The sequence below is a fragment of the Antrostomus carolinensis genome, unplaced genomic scaffold (genome assembly GCF_000700745.2).
Source record: "Antrostomus carolinensis isolate BGI_N321 unplaced genomic scaffold, ASM70074v2 scaffold17413, whole genome shotgun sequence".
Classification (NCBI taxonomy): domain Eukaryota; kingdom Metazoa; phylum Chordata; class Aves; order Caprimulgiformes; family Caprimulgidae; genus Antrostomus; species Antrostomus carolinensis.
The window spans coordinates 18,254-35,715 of record NW_010304681.1 but is presented as its reverse complement, the minus strand read 5'-3'; the positions used below and the strand labels follow the sequence as shown (position 1 = coordinate 35,715).

At 44.7% G+C, this 17,462-nt stretch overlaps 1 protein-coding gene across 1 annotated transcript in view; it reads left to right on the top strand.

Annotated features, from left to right (window-relative positions):
- LOC104522296 (protein kinase C eta type-like) overlaps nucleotides 1-17,462 on the top strand; it is a gene marked incomplete at its 5' end in the record, with an annotated part of 124,728 nt that overhangs the window by 104,590 nt on the left and 2,676 nt on the right.

Genomic DNA, 17,462 nt, shown 5'->3' with positions numbered 1-17,462 from the left:
TTCGTGATAATCCTTCCTTCTGACTGTTGGTGATATCAGCCTTGCCCCAAGGATTGCTGTCTACCTGCATACAAAGGCAGGCTTTTGATTTTTGTGTGTTTGGGAGAAAAAAAAAAATGGGGCTGTACAGCAAACAGTTTGAGGAGTGCTGTTGCTGGCCACACTGAGCCATTGTTCTTCCATGTATTCATGAATTTTCCCAGGAGCTGTCTTATCCGTGTGCCTCTCGTCTTTGCCTGTGACATGGGAAGGAAGGTTTTTAAGATTTTAGGCTTATGCATGTACAAACAGTGCCCAGTGCACTGGAACTCCCTGGCTTTACTGTAATGAGTCAAAAGGTGATTAAATGATGAGAGTGTTAATGTAGGAATCAGGAGACCTAACTTGGCTGTTCTGCTACTGACTTCTTCCTACCTCTGACCAAATCACTTTAATATCTCCAAGCACCATTTGGAGAGAGAAGGATCAAAGTGTTTCCTTTCATTGCAGTAGCACTGTGGACAAAGATGCATTTAAGACTGGATACTACTAATTATTGCGGTAATAGAGGGCCAAATAAATGCTTGGATAAGATAGTAATTTACAATAACTTGTGGAGCATTGTCTCAAAGAAATGGGTTGATAAATGATGGGACCATTTAAAGGAAAGAGGAGAGTTTGTTTTCATCAGATCTTTAGAAGCAAGAATCAGAAGCTTCCTGATGAAAGGTTTCTGTAGGATATGAACTGAGCAATTACTTTCTGTAGCTGAAAATGCATCTAATAAATTCCACAGAAATCAGCTAAGAATAAAACCCACTTCTAGAGGAGGCAAAGGGCTGGGCTTTGGAAGCACGTGCTCAGGAGTGATCATTTGTCATGCTGAAGGCCCTCTTTGGTTTTGGAAAAAACCTGCAGCATGTTTAAAATAAAAAATGTGAAGTTCAAACTTATTGCAGCTTCTGGAGCAGCCTTCATGTTATGTTGTTGGGTTGGGAGTCTTGAATGCCTGAGCCAATTCTTCTTCTGTAGTGACAAGTAATGAATAAAAAATGTGAAGTTCAAACTTATTGCAGGTTCTGGAGCAGCATTCATGTTGTTGGGTTGGGAGCCTTGAATGCCTGAGCCAATTCCTCTTCTGTAGTGACAAGTAATAGCAGAGTGGATTTGTTGCAGGTATCTTGCATTAAGTATGAGATGGAGGTAACATGTGGTCAGATAGATGATCATCATAACAGGAATTTCAGGGTATAATAAAATATGATTAGTGTTTTAGCTTCTTAATGATGGAATGCTTATTTTCCTAATTCCAATAGGAACCACATAGAAACAGCCAGCACAAGCTGCATTCACCCCAGGCTGCTCTAGCTGGTGTTCAGAGCCCACCTTTTAACAGCAGGTCCTGTCTGTGATTAACAAGCAGCAGCATGATGAGTGGCACTGGAGAAAGAGGGCAAGAACTGAGAATTTAAATAGAGATTGACTGAGCATCTCTGAAGTTTCAGTCATTGTCGCTATCGCTGGTTACTTGCCTGAAATGAGGTCCCCTCGCCAGGTGCTCTGCTTATTTGCTGTATCACATGTTGCTGGTGAAACGCAAAGGAAAACAAAACTGCCTCTCTGAAATGCACACACATTGCTCAAGAGAAGCACTACGCTATCAGGAGATGTCTATTTAGGGTAAAGGCTGAAATTTAAGGCATTAACCAGGAGCCTTGTGATTAACTAGTAGGAAGTTGCAACTGAAATTTTTACTGGACCTTCAGTTCTTCAGTGTTTCTGTTCCCTGGGTGGCTGCTACCTGGAGGTGACTTTTGCATCGTTTTACAGCACTGATGATAGTTCAGTGACCTGAATATAGGTCACTGAACTATCATCAGTGAACTGTAGACAGCCTGAATTTCTGCAGCCTCATAGTAGCTGCTTTTGAGTTCAAGAGTGGTTCACTAGAAGAGCTCCTCATTTCCTCTTTCCTTTTATGTGCTGAGCTTTTAGAGGCATCAGAGCATGTTGGCTTTAACAGGAAGGAAACATCCTGTCATGAGATTGTCTGTCTAGATTAAAATTGAAAAAACCCACACACTTTGATTTCTTTTGAATGATAACAAATGTGATCACAGCTGAGGTATTATATTTGCAGTGTACCAATAATGCTTGGTCAGTGTTTTAGGTGTCTGTATAACACAAAGTGTTGAACTTGGCTTTTTTTGTTCCCTTGTGGCTGTTTTAGGAAGGAAGACAATTTTCTAGCTGTTAAATATGTAGATTTTTTTTTTTTTTCTCACAGACCTCTGACACTAATAATATTTCTCTTAGATACAGCATTATTACCATGTGAGTATCTTCTAATCACTACTGTGTTTACCTCTAACAAAAAGTGAACTTGAACTCCCTGGTTTACAGCTGTGACACTGCCTTCTAACCCAGGATATTAAGAGCTCTGGAAAACCAGAGCATTCAAATACTGCAGTGACATAAATGATTATAGGTAATTACATGGCATGAGAAGCCTGTGGAAGACCAGAGAATTTAACCTGGGGTCTCTTGTATCGCAGGCTAAAGCCTTAATAGCCTTAATAACTGGATTATCCGCTCAGTAAAAGTTCTGGCCTCTAACCTTGACCAGGACTGGTGAGAATTCACTTGATGTTGAGTGGTACAAAGCTCTGAAATGAAAATCAAATTCTTCTGCCAGGAAGATGCAATTAGGTGTAGGCACTTAGAGATGCTCTCCAAATGGATATATCTAGGTTTAGAAAGCATCTAGGTTTAGAAAGCACTTGATCAATTTGCCTTCATGAAGAGCTTCACTGTAAACAAGAATAATAGGTTTTAGGACACATTTCACGGATGCTGTTATTTTGTTTTTCTTTCATTTACCATAATTGTGCTTCACCAATTTCCCCCCATCAGAAACCACCTGATTTCTGAGGGTTGCATCCTGTTCATCTTTAGAGTTTCCTGATAATAACCAAAATACGTCTTTAGGACTTCATTTAGGTCACTGGGTGTTCCTGGCTTGTTTTTGAGCACTGGTACCAAAGAAAACAAAAACAACCTCGATGCCCTGAGACCTTGTTTAGAATTCAAAGCAGAAATATTTGTGCTGTAGAAAAAAGAAATTTTTATCTATTTCCCTTTTTAATGTTTTTTTTTTGTCCTTTATATTTTCCCTCAAGAGCTGGGGAAGGAGTAGGGCAGAGTTAAATCAGTGTAAGTCAGCAGGATTTTGCTGGAGTCAATACTCCCAGAGGAGGGAAGTAGAAAATCTCACTCATGTACCCTGCCCCATCTGAGTGTGTCACTGAGGGATTTAGGTACTGAGGGCTAAAGTCAGGAAGAGAGGACTTGAACTCAGGTCTCCCCTTCTTGTGTGAGCAAGTCAAACTGGACATGGATTTGCTTGTTGGAGGCAAAAAAAAATTACAGAAAAGGAGAATTGCTGCTGAATGGATTCTGACCACTTCAGCTAATTTTAAACGTAAGTCTTGCCTTGATTTTGATTCCCCCCAGAAAAGGTTTCTCCATAGCCCTACCTGGATGCCGTCACAAGGAGTTTATGCCAAACGAGCTATTGGGTCTGTGTCTGCAAAAGAAATTATTTGAAATACTCTTTGCCATCGGCTGACAGAGTAATCACCAGTGTCTGATGATGAAGAGACTGTGAAAGAGAAACTTAGTGAGCAATCAGAGAGCAGAGACTTCCACACCATATCTTTTACAATGAGAGTGCAGCTGGAGCGTGCTTTGTTACAGCATCTCGATGCTCTGAATTTGTAAATTGTCACTAGCAAAAAGTGCTTGAGTAAAGAGGAGTGGCTTTCCAGGCAGCCAGAAGCTTTGGGATTCAGCTGAGCAAACTGCAAAATGAAATACAATCCTCTCGTTTCCCATAAGCGGGGTGGTATTTTGGCAGCACGTTTCACTCGCTTCACGTATGACTTTCTCAAATGCAATCTGATCACTCTGTCTAGCTAACAGTCAGGCTGAGTTGGAGGGGAGAATGAAGGGACACAGTGAAAATCAGGTCTCAGAAGTCGATTGTTTAATAGGAAGCAAATTCACAGGGAAAGCTTCAGGGATTTTCATTTTCAGGTCTGGTTTTAGGTGAGGAGAGAAGGACTAAGCTATATTGAGTCACTCCATGGACTGATGATCTGAAATAAGAGTGGTTGGAAACTTGGATGAGCAATTGCAGCCTAGATGTTTTTACTCTCAGAGCCAGGTAACAGCAGGGGCTAGAAAGCAGCATCTCCCCAGGGAAGTGTTAGCATTGCTCTGCCTGCTGCACCCTGGATTTCTGAACTCCTGTCACTTTTTTTGAACCTGAGGGTGTCTCTTGGCGTCTGTAGTGCCAATCTCCAGTCTTAATGTGAGCTCTGAAACACTTCTGGCCTAGCTGAAATGCTCCTTCTTAACATGTGGCTTGGGCAGCCTTGACTGTAGCTGGATATTTTTGGGACACAAATGAAACTAAAGTCTGTTCTCCCTCCAGCTGGTTAAAAACATACATTTTGAAGAAAATTCTACTGGAGTTAAGACACTGGACAAAAATGGTTATATCCCCTTCCAAGTGGTTATTGTGTGAGAAATAAACACCAGACAAGAAAAGAGGAAGGTGCAGAGGAAGGCTGTGGTTTTAGCAGCCTGACTCCTGCTCAGCACAGGTGGAACAGCACAGGGGAATCCAAATGCCGGTGGATTAGTGCGAAGAGTGAGAGGGGTTTAAATGGAAAGGTGTGGGAGCTCAGCTGAGAGCAAACATTACCTGTATTTTAGAGAAAACTGATGTCAGCAATACAGTCCCAAGGATACAAAAGAAAAACTTGAAGCTGATCTGTTTTTCTAGAGAAAAATAGCTTGGAAGTGACACTGACTCAAAAGGCCAATACTTTGGTTTAGTGAACTCTCTGCTGTTTCATGTCACTGAGTTCACTTCCCCCCTCCAGGTACCCCAGCACTCTGCATCCTAACACCATCACTGAAGTCTAACACACACACACCACCACCCCCCCTATCCCCCTTTGGATTTTACTCTCACAGACTTGCTTGAAATCTTCTTTACTCTGCCACATTAACATCAAGGGGCTGTTATGACTGGGAATCAGCGCTTCAAACTCAGCTGCAGCAATTGTGATGCTCTGTGGGTCAGCAGGAGCCAGGTCCTGCTCTGATGACCTGTGCTTATGGACTCATTTTTGGCTGTTGGAGTACAAGGTGAGGGAGTTGGGATTTCTTTCCTGGCTTCTGCCAGGAGCCAGGAGGGAGCTTGAATGCTTCTCGGGAGCAACTAGAGGGGGAAATGGTTAAATGTGCCACAGTTTAAATCCACTTTGCTTCCATACAGCTTTGAAGCCTGATCAAGAAGGCAAAAAAGCTGTGATCTAGAAAGCAAAAGCCTCTTCTTCCTCTCCTGTGAGCCCATGTCACAGACTGAAACCCAGAAACTAGAGCTTTTCAGTTAGATCCTTAGGTTTTTTGACTTGTACAGCTAGCACACACAGTGATACCAGTACTGGGAGTTCCCTGGCAGTTCAACTCATCCCCCTTTGCTAGGAGGCAGCACGCATGGGCTTTTCTGGAGAGCAAGAAAAGGGCTCAGGAATGTTGCAGTGCAGATGGCAACCAGCCACTTCATCTTTAGGAGAGAGGTATGAGGGCCCTTCCATACCAGCTCGGCCAATTTTCATCTTGTTAATTAAAAAAGCCACTCAAAACTTCCTACAGAAGTTTGTCATTCCTTTGCTGCCCAGAACAGTGAATATGAGGCTGCTTTAGGTCCCTCAGGTAACCATCAGACACAAGAGACTTCCTCACAAGGTACTATAATGAGTACTGTATTTTTCCACCAGCAATTTCTTTTGAATTGATGGTGGGAAGCCTGTGGATATTATCTCAAAGTGTGGCCCAATTCTACCTTAAAACAAGAGGTTAAGTTAGAGGGCACTGATAGTGAATTCTAGAAATGCTTTGTGTCTCCATATGCATATGTAAAAATGAGTTAGGTAGCAGTTGGGAAAGTGTGTGTCTATGTTAGGGTTTTCTTCTTCCTTAAATTTGCAGGTGATAGTAGATGAGGAAAAACTAAATCTGAAGGGTGCCCTCTTCCGCCTCTCCCTCTGGTGAAAATGAGCTCATAATTTCTCCGGAATCCTGAGTGATGGCTCTTAACAAGAGAGAAATTTGATTATCATGTTTGTGTGTGTGAGTTAAACCCAGGACTCTCTGGGGAGTACAGGGTTCAGGTGGCTATTTCTTGCCATTGCAAGAAAATTCTGAGGAACTTGTAATATCCTGTGTGGTCAGAGCACAGGGCAGTCCAGTCTGGCTGGATGAAGGGTAACAGCTCCAGCAGAGCCCTTGGAGACTCAGGCTGTGCTGCATACACTTACCAAAACGGGCTGAGAAAAAAGAATATTGGAAAAATACAGAAAAAATAATTTCCATTAAGGTACTCCACCCAGGCCCAGCTGAAGGAGAGAAAGCAGAGTGAACACTGAGCTGTGCTGGGGGAGGAGTAAACTACCCATCCTAAGGAGATGCCACCATGATTGCCCAAACCCTTGGTGGGAGCCCCTTTTGTGTGTGCCATTGCTTATTTTCAGAAAGGCTTTCTGCACGAGGAGTGCTCCGTGCTGAGCCAGACTGGTCCCACTGCTGTAAGCAACTTGAAAATGCCATTAATGAGGAGAGAAGGCAGAGGCTGGGGTTTTCACAGCAGAAAGACTTAAAGGCAGAATTTTTAACTTAAAGTGAACAGTCTGCTGTGACAGAGGAGTGGAGGGGAAAGGGCTGCTTTCAGACTGCTGGCAAGGACATCTAAGTTCAGGAGAGACATGAATGGTCCAAGCTGCCCACTCACTGCAGCTGCTGACCCCTAACGTCAGCATGGAGGGTGAGGTCTTCTGAATTTTGGAGAAGTTTGTTCTCTTCATACACTGCATTTGCTCAGGGTCCAACACACCTGGGTACTAGGAGGTCAGGACTAGCTGTCATCAGCTCAGATACCACGGTGGGTGTCTGCATCCTCCCTGCACGCTACAGCAAGCAACACATGAGTCAGAATACTTGGGCTGCGCTCTGCTTGGCACATCCAAGTGCAACACGTCTGTGCTTTCTGCTGGCTTTGTGCCTCACCTTTTCCCCAAGTCCTGGGCGGTCAGTTTGGCCACTGTGTGAGCTGGACCAAACCCCCCAGCTTGTGCTCCCTGGGCCTCTCCCAAACACTTGCAAGGTGTGAAGTGAGGCAGCCAGATGCTGATGGTGCAAGATTGCCTACGTTTCCTTTACATCACTCTGCACAAGGCGTATGTCTCTCCTTTGCACTTGCATCCTACAGATCCAGGCCAGGTCCTTTCTTTCCAACAGACAGAAAAAGGCAGATAATCTGTTTCATGTGCAATGTTGGAATAGCCAGAATGAACTTGTTTCTGAATGAACCAGATGCCAGGAGTATTTTTTAGACAAAGATTAAAAGGAACAACACAATGGTGGCCCACTGAAATCAAAGGGGGAACTAGATGAGCTCATTGCTTTATCCTCAGAGCTGAGGAGCCTGCTAACAAAGGCAGATATTAAAATTGCCTTCAAATATGCCAATAAATTATTCTCCTTGGCATCTCTTCAGAGTTGGCAGGCTCCATAATTCCTCTTGCACAGTTTGATTAAGCTTTGGCTGTCAGAGTCATGCCAATAGTTGAATCTCTCTGTGAAACTCTATGCTGGGTCTGTGTAAAGGTTTTTTTCTTTATTTTGTGTTTTAGAAATGCTTTCATCTCATTTCCTGGTTGGCTTCAGAGCCTCTGCAGCAAAAGTAGGACTCTGGTGCCTGTTGTTTCCCAACTGGGAAGGAGTTCTGCAGTTTTAAATGATCTCGTCTAGACCATTTTGTCCCTAAACACACACTGTGGTGAAGTGGCAAGGTTGTGCTCCACCACAGATTGCCTTCTTACCTCTTTTACCTGAGCATGCATATCCATCTCTGTAACATGCTGTTTCCTACTCTTTGCCTCCTAATTCTCAAACAGCAAACAGCTTTCCCTGGTGATTTTAATCTCTTCTGTCAATCAATCACACCCCTTTCTGATGTGCTCCTCTTCCCCAAAGCAACAGTCCGATGCTTCTGAATAATTCACTGTGAAAGACAACTAAAGCCATCTCTATATAGCTTGCCAAGGCCAAATTCATCTTGCAGTAGTCGTTAGGTCTTTTATCTTTCCTTTTCCAGTGGACTGAAGTTAGTTTCTTGTTATGTCCATGGTGTGCAGACTCATATATGCTTCATCACAAAAGCTCCCAACCCAGCCTGTTGTTAATGTCGGGTGTGACGCATCCTCCTCTTTCCTGCCAGGGATTGGGGAAAAAAAAAGTGAAGCAGCATTCATTGCACCGACTTTGTCTTCCCTCTCTTCTTTTTTTTTTTCTTGCTTCTAGGTGCTTGGGAAGAAGCAATTCCCATGGCCAAGCTTAAGACTTGTGGCCTGAGCTCTCTTCTCAGCTCTGTCACAGTTAAACAGTGTGGTTATAGGCTCTCAAAGGTGTTTTGGTGAAGTCCATTAAAAATTAATCTTGGGGAAGGCCCAAGGATTCCCTTGAGAGCCTGGATCTAACTTGGAGATGGGAATGATTGCTGAATGATGGGACCAGCTCTTGTGGTGCAGCCCCCAGCGAAGGCAGACAGTCCATCTGACTGGGAGGTCTCAGCACCGCTACAGGGGTAACAAATCTCCGACTGTCTGAGCCATTCAGGGGCTGTGGGTCTTACTCATCCTTCCAGCTTTGACCTTGCTGACCTGCTGTGTCTTTTCAGGAACTTTAAAATTAAGAGAATCGAAATATAACCAGGAACACAAAAAAGCTCCTTTGAAGTATTTTCCTCTGATTCCCCCCCCTCTCCCCCCCCCCCCTCGGCCCCAGTTGGCCTTTACAGGTTTGTCTGGGGCACTTCAGTCCCCTTTGTACTTGACCCTATGTAAATAGGCCACCCAGGGCTGTGTAATAGATTCCCAGTTCCCCTTGACAAGACTATCAGAAAAGGATTAATTGCTTTCCCATGCAACCCTAGGGAGATTTTACCACTGTTTAAAACGGGAGTGGGATCATGCCCCAAGTCTATTAATAAGTGTGATGCTCATTCTCTCTCCACATGGGTGTTACTCTGGTTGATGTATTGATTTAGTAATTGAACTGCATATCCCCTGTTGTACCTATAGTCCAGTTGGAGTAATTTAAAAACAGCATCCAGTGTTTGATACTGTCTGCGCAGCCTGTGCAGCTGGTGACGCACGTGGGAACTGGGATTGACTCATCAGTTCTGAAAACACAGATTTCTAGAATGACATCTTACCCAAAACCTATGTTAAATATTCCATATACCTAATAACTAAAGTTAATTTCTGTTTATTATTCTTTATTATGGAAGTACCAAAGGCAGAAGTGTCAAAAATCGCTAGCTATCATCAGGGGCCAATATGCATTTAATACTTGTGGTCTTGCCATTCTGCATTAGTGTTGATGAGTTATTACTTGATGAGTGGGGAGAGGCAGGGAAACAGGTAGATTTCAGCACAGCAAGGAAGTTTGTAGCTATTCAGACAACAATTAATTCCCATATTTTGTGCCAAATTCTGGTGATAGTCAGCAAAGTTACATCAGTTTGCATTGCCAGGAGATGTGAAGCCAGATGTGTCCACCCCGCTCGTGAGTTGCTCTGTCTGCCTTGGTTTATTTTGCTAGTCTGTCTCGCTCACCACTGTTTGCAATACAGTTAATCCATCTTAATTCTCTTGAGCTTTGGCTGGGCAGCATCGAGCAGCCATTTCTGCACTAGGGGAAAGCGAGATCAAATTTATCTGCTTAATATGTACTGCACTGACATTTAGTCCTTCTTGCCTGTGGCTGGCACATTAAACATGTGACTGCTGCCATGCTGAGTGTTTTACAGTCTCTTCTGCCTTTTAGGAGCAGGGCTGAAGACTGGTTTTTATCTCCCTGTCCATTCCTTTTTTATCTGGAAAAGGAAGTAACTGAAATCTCACACTCTCTCTCTTCCTAACCCCCTCCTGAAAATTCTTTCAGGGCAGTCTTGTACCTCAGAGCACTGACACTGCACTCACTGGACCTTCTCTGCACTGAAGAATTTCACCTGCTCACAGGTTTCTGTGGCCAGGACCCCAGCATGGGGGTAGAATCACTCTGTGCACGCGTGGGTTGTATTTTGAATTGCACTGGTATGAATCAGGGCTTTTAGCAATCGATCCTGCCATGGGTAGGGTGGGAAGCTGAAATGCCATGTGTCCTCTAATGGCTGCAATCAAAGCAAATCTCCAGTGTAGAGGTAGCCCTCGAGAGAGCCACCGTGACTCCAAGTCCTGTTCTCAGTATCACAATCCTCACTGAAGGTCAGTAGGATTCAGGCTCACAAGTGCCTGGCTCACACCCACAGCCAAATCACTGCAGTTTAAGTTACCAGGCACCAGCTGAGCTGCTCTAAGTACAAGGACTTCCATGGGAGAGCTCTCTGACCACCCTGCTCCCAGGGCCCTGGAGTTTCAGCCGGCACCATTTAGTGCAATCAGGCTGTGCTGAATCCTTCACTCCAGGTAGCCCACTTGTGTGCCTGAGCCCTGGATTGCTCTTGTATGGGGAAGCAAGTTACGCTTGTGAGCATCACCCCATCAGGACTGTGATGGAGGGTGATGGGAGCGTTGTGCAAGAGAGAGCAAAAGGCAAGACTGGCTCAAAAGAACAGCTTTTTATTAAAAGAAAAAAGTAAGAAAGAAAAAAAAAAAAGGCTTTCTGCTACGCTAATGCCTGCTGGCTTCCAATCATTAAAAATAATACAGACATTAACAGATGCAGCCATAGAGCCATCTTTCTTCTCCTTTGTTTAAGGGTGGATGAAGGCTAATGAAACCCCACACTGCAGATTTGTTTGCCTTATATAATAGGTGGCCAAACTGTTTTCAGCAACTGCAGCATTTAGTCGAGAGATTCATGGAGGGAAACCTTAATTAGAGTAATTGCTCTATTTATATAACGATTCCCTTTTGTCTGAGATCAAACAGATCTTTGAGAAATCTTACTTCCTTTTGAGTTAATTTCTGCCCTGTTAGTTTAGCTCATGAATCTTAATGAAGACAAGCGTGTTGGGTATCTCCCAATCTCCCTGTTCCCCTTCATTACTAGAGGGGAGACTGTGGGGCGTTAATCTCCTGTGCTGCTGCTGCTGCTTTTAACTTTGGTAGCAACATGTGAGAAATACCAACAGGCAGGAAACATTAATATCATGAGCAGGGACATCTTACTTTCCTTTAACAGAAGGGGTTGGGGTTGACTATTGCATTGGCACAGTCCTGAATAGGGGTCTGTTGAGGTATGTGGAAGCTGTGATGGAGAGGACGTGGGACTGAGGGTTTACCATCATATTTGCGATGGGATGCCCTTGAGCTCCTGGCAAAATTATGTGATTAATTTCTCTGGGCCTCTGTTCCCTGCCTGTAAGATGGGGGAGAGCCTCCATCTCTGCCATGCACTTGAATTTGAAAGATGAGCTGCTCAGGGGCATGGGCTTTCTCTTACAAGGTAAATACACCCTGCCCAGGGCAAGAGAGTCCTGATGGGAGCTGGTGCATCTAAGACTTTATTTAATACTAGAAATAATTATTTCTTCCTCATCCAGATGGCTGTCAATGTGAAGGGAATGGCTGAGCAGAAAGTTGTATTCCCCTTCCTGAAGTGCATTACCTCTATGAAGGTCTGGGCTTGTTAGTGTTTTCCTAGAATGTGACGCAATTTCACGTAATCTGGTCACTGTGATATTACTCATTAAATTAATTATCCTGATGCAAATGGCACATGTGAATTACATAAAAACCTAAGAGGGATTTTAGTATTGAGAAAGGGAACTTGGAAATTCAAGGAAATTAATGCTTGCAAGCATCTGTTTTATGCAAACATCCCTTCACTGACTTCCAAGCCGTTAGACTAATTTGCAAGCTGAGCCTCTTAAGACAAAAGTTGCAATGCTGCATGTGAGCAGCATTGGAGAAGTCCAATAAAGCCTCGCCCAGCAGGCTGGAGCCCTTCCCGTCATGGTCCAGGCCATGTAATGGACTGATACAGGTCCCCTGAATGGACCGATGCAGGTCCCCTGCTCTCCTGCTCACGGGCTGAGCTCCCAGGGCTGACGCAGATTTTTCCCAATGGTTGGCACTGCTATGTCTGCATTTTTTCCTTGTAACTTCACAGACCCTCTGTGGACTGATCTCCAGCTTTTAATTTCTTGTCATGGCTTGCTGCATTTTCTTTCAGTAACTATTCTCAAATGATCTCATGAAGTCATGTTTTTGGCTCATTCCTTCTGCTGGTTTTGGCTGCTGTGCTGTTGAGAGGGTTAGCTGAGGTCAGCAAGAGCCTAGCTCAAGTTTGCTGCTCGCGAAACTGGTGTAGCCCAAAGGGACCCAGTCAGAGGATTCTCCCCAGGGGCTCTTTAAACCAGGAATGGGACAATTCCCCATGGTTGGATGTGATCACAGAACGAGAGCTTGACAGCCTGGTTCAGGTTTAAGACTGATAGCCTTGCTATTGGTTTTGCTGGGAGGCATCTTGGATTTGGGTGATTACATGTTTCTTTTTGCTCAGGAACATCTCTGGTTTGCCTTGTTGTTGTTACTGTTGAATTTTTCTTCTCTGTGTTTCTTCACTGAGCATTGTGTGCCAGAGGTTGAGATTCATGCTGGATTCTGGATTACCATACTAAATTAGAAATACTCTGTAAATATTAGGAGATGATATTTTGCCACAAAAAACTTTCTGCTAAATATCTTCTTTCATCACTTGCAAAAACATTGGTGGGTTGTACTTGGAAGGACTTTTAGGGCTATCCAACCTGTGAAGCAAGAGTCAAACTAGCCTTCCTGTGGATGCCAGGAACAGTCAACACTTGGTAAGACATTTTCCAGCTATTTCTAAATGCAGCTGAAGGGATCAGGTGAAAGATTAGCCACACTTCCAAAATCCTTCCCCCTGTGCAGCCTGCATGTGTGCAGAGGGCAGCGTCTGTGTGCTCTGGGCACTCAGCTTCACCCCTCCTGCTGCAGAAGTGCCTCTTACGTGGTCAGAGACATGGTACATAAGTAGCTCCAGCTACTTATTTCAGAGATGAAGGCTGAGCTTGTAATTAAGTTCCTCGGAGATCCCAAGTTCTTTGTTTGCTTTGCTAGAAATGCCATCAGATAGCAGAGGCAGCACGAGACAGACTGTCAGATGTTACCCTATTGTAGCCCAGAAGTGTCAGTACTGCCTAAGGCAGAGAGGAGGAGAAGGATTTATGGGCCTTGGAGTCTTTGAGAGGTCATTGTAGTCTTTTGTTTTTTCCTGACATACTGGACAGCACAAACTAATAGTTTATCCATTTATTTCAGTGCAGTGATTTCTGGTGAATTCAAATAGTGTTTGAGAGGGTTAGTTATTCATTTTAGTGGAAACTGGCTTCAAAAATGTCATCCTTTAATTCTATGTAACTCCTACATTAAGGCAGGTAACTCTGTTCCAGTGCAAAACATCAGTACTGTCTCTGTTGGAGTCACCATTTACACGCCTACTTTTCAGCCCAATTGCCAAATAGAAACTGGAGCCACTTCCCAGAGGAACACCCCACCTTCACCAGGCTGTGGTGGACCTGCCATCTCCCAGATTCACCAGGAGATTTTACCTAAGGGAGGAGCAGCAATGGCCAGTCTCTTGTTTTCTGTCACAGCTCCTGGGTGTGCAGGTGTGTGTATGTTCACAGGCTCAGTAACCTGCCGGGATGCTGCAGCTGCCCAGAACTCAGGACTGTGTTTCACGTACCACATGATGCCGTTCAAAGGCAACGTTTTCAGTCTGGTTCCCAAGTACAGATGCAATCATGAGGGCTCAGTGCAGCATAATCACAGAATGTCAGGGATTGGAAGGGACCTCGAAAGATCATCTAGTCCAATGCCCCTGCCAAAGCAGGAACCTAAATGACATCACGTAGAAAGGCATCCAGGCGGGTCTTGAATGTCTCCAGAGAAGGAGACTCCACAACCTCCCTGGACAGCCTGTTCCAGTGCTCCGTCACCCTCACTGTAAAGAAGTTCCTTCTGAAATTTAAGTGGAACCTTCTGTGTTCCAGCTTACACCCATTGCCCCTTGTCCTACCATTGGACATCACTGAGAAGAGCCTGGCTCCATCCTCCTGATATTCGCCCTTTACATATTTATAAACATTAATGAGGTCACCCCTCAGTCTCCTCTTCTCCAAGCTAAAGAGACCCAGCTCCCTCAGCCTTTCCACATAAGGGAGATGCTCCACTCCCTTAATCATCTTGGTGGCTCTGTGCTGGACTCTCTCAAGCAGTTAAAATACATTTATCAGGGATGTAAGTTCATGATAAGAGACCGACCGTCCTTTGAAATGATATCCTACCCTTTTGCTGAAGCAGGCTAGTATGAGTTTGCCATGAAAGGGAGGCTTCTTCACGTTGTGTTGGTACTCAGAGTGTATAACTTACACTCACTTTCAAGGTGCTGCCAGCCTGCGTTTGGCACTTGCAGTATCTGAGAAACAAGCTTAGAGAAACCTGTCCAGAGTGGTTAATTGTGCTGATGGGTCACTCCAGCCCTTGATACCCTTGTGCCTCAAAGCCTTGTTTTTACAGAGCAAGAGAGACAGCAGCACTGAGCTTGTGCCTGACAGCTGGGGAAGGTGCTGTTTGATCTGGTGTCCTGTAGGTCAGCTCACTGCTGTCAGGGGCAAGGATTAATTCAGAGGGGTTTTGTGGCAGCCTGGCATTGCTCTCAGCAGCCAGACAGGGGAACATGTTCCAGCAGTGGGTGAATTTGAAGCCTTTGCTCTCCTCCTGTCTCCTTCGGGCAGCCAAAGTGGGGTAGATGGTGCCTAGAGTTACCCAACAGAGGTTTCTTAATCTGTGGGTCCAATGATCAAATCTGAGCTGGATGATCGAATTTGAACAGTCATTGTGTTTTGAATGTTATGTTTTGCTTTTTTGGAGCTCAAAACAGCCCACCTCAAGGGATGGCCCTTGGCTAATCCTCATTGTCCCAGCAAAAAGGATGTTTAAAGCAGCCGGGAATGCATTTACATTGGCTCTGTTTGTCGCATCGGATGCCTTCACTTGGTGCAATTTTGGCATCATGTGGAATAAAGCAAGCAAATAGGAATGTAAACACGCTTTTATATCCCAGGGCTCTGAACTGGTCTGGGAATGGGCAGTCCAGTTTGGGTTTTGGTCTTATATGGCTGAGCATGAATGGGAGCCCAAGCAAAGCATGTTACCAGCCCTTCTCAGAGATTATCTGCTTTTCATGTTTTGTTTTGTTTTGCTTTTTTTCCCCCCTCCAGATTTAGCCAAAGCTTCCTGGTGTAATGGAGGGGGCAGTAGGGGTAGGTCAAGAGCCAGGAGACATGGGACTTATTCCCAGCTCTCCTCCTTTCCTCTTTGTCTTGTCTTTTTGGACTGTTTTGGTCTATACCACTTCCAGCACCAGCGAGCTCTGATCTTGTTTGAGCTTTCTAGGTGTTCCAGCAATGCAAATAAGAGCTAGTGAGGTGCAGATATCCATCTGCGGGGACAAAGAAGCTGGGCAGGGAATTTTTAGAGAAAGATGGGGCTGCCAGGAGATTTCTGGCCTGTTTTGCAAACCAAAGGAGTTAAAGACTTGTAAAGGCTTGTCTGAACCAGGTCTATGAGAGCTTTTGGCTTGACCCTTTTCTGTTTTGGGAACCAAGCTGTTGTCTGCGCATCAGAGTCTCTTGGGAAACAGTGTTTGGGTTCTGCTGGTAGAAGGGGCGTTGTCTGCGCATCAGAGTCTCTTGGGAAACAAATAGTGTTTGGGTTCTGCTGGTAGAAGGGGTGAAAAACAGGTTGAAGGGGTTGGGGAGACAGAGAAGTTGTGCTTGTCCTTGGGCCTGACTATGGAAATGCTGCATAACCAAAGGCTGAAGAATCCAGAGAGAGCATGGGAAGACCCCACCTGCAGAGAGCCACGTCGGCTTTGCTCCTGTCCTGGTGATTGCTCTTACAAATCTGGGTGCACTCAGCAGCACTTTCTACTGATGTTTTGGGGTAGGATGGTGTGAAAACAGTTCAGCCATAGGGAATCCCATGGCAGCACAGGTCCTTGAAGGGCTCAGGAGGTCAGGCTTGAGCTGGAGGTTTTGTGCTTATGTCATCAGAGAGTCTGGGGTCCTGCAAGGTCTCAGCTGCAGATGCCTCATCTACTTTGGCTCTGAAGCGCCCTCAGGATGGGGTATTTGGGGAGACTTCTAAAATAAATCTGGCAGTCGTCTTTCTTCTTCCCGTCTCCTCTCTAGGTAGGGAATGACTAGACCTTTTATCCACTCGTCCTAGGAGAAATTGTACCTTCTGAAAAGCTCCTACAGTCAGAAAGAAGTTGGTCTCTCGTGGCACCTCCCCTTCTTTTCATTTCCCCATTGCTGAGATGCAGCAGACTCGGTCATTCCCAAAACAGTGACCGATTGTCTGGTTTGGCTGGTTCAGCTATTTGCTAAACATAATGCTCTTTCATCTTCGAGGAAATCGTCTGGACACCTCCACCAGAGTGGAGCTTGCTTTATGCTGCTGTTTCAATAGGCAAATAAAAGCAGCTCTTTTCCCAGTTTAAACATAACCTGATTTCTCTAATGAATTAGAAATACTCGAGGGGAGAGGAAAGATTGGTTTTTATTGAATTTTTAAGAACTATAATCCTAAATTAACTAGCCAACTTGCTTTTTTTTTTTTCCTGCCTGGGGAAAGGATTCCCCTCCTCCCCCAATATTTTCCTTCACCTTAAGAAATATCTGCAGCACTCACACTTCATCATTCTTGTCGGGACCTAAAGGGCACCCGTCAGGGCCCTCTCACACCGTGTGCATGGTGTACAGCTTTTCTCAATGCTCCCTGGCAAATCAGGGCACTTTGGCTGAGGTTAGAGATTTCTTTTCACTGGTAGTAGAGTGAAAATGTTACAAAAATAAATCCTCTTTTAGAGTCTCACCATTGAGAGAGGAGACAGTCACCTGTCTGTTCTCATCTGCTCAGGGTTTGAGGGGCTCTAAAAGCCAGTGCCTTGCTCATTTTCCTCTGTTTCCTGAGATGACAGGAAGGCAAGTGTAGGCTTCTGGCTGTGCTTCAACAGGCTGAGGTTTAGGAAAAAGACACAGCTCAGGACTGACTCCAGTCCAAAGCCTGGCTGGCTGGTGAGCAGTGTTTGAGAGTGAGCTTGTATTCCTGAGAAATTAATATAGAAATAAATAACCACCAAAACCATGGTGCAACTTTTATAATGTTGCAAATGATGCAATTCAACTTTCTTTTCTTATTGTGGTAACCAAGGATTTGACCAAAAAAAAAGGGACCAAGGAAAAATACACCCCGACTCCTTCCTCTAGAGAATGAGTCAAGTTCCTTGCATGCGGTTCCAGGACAATGAAA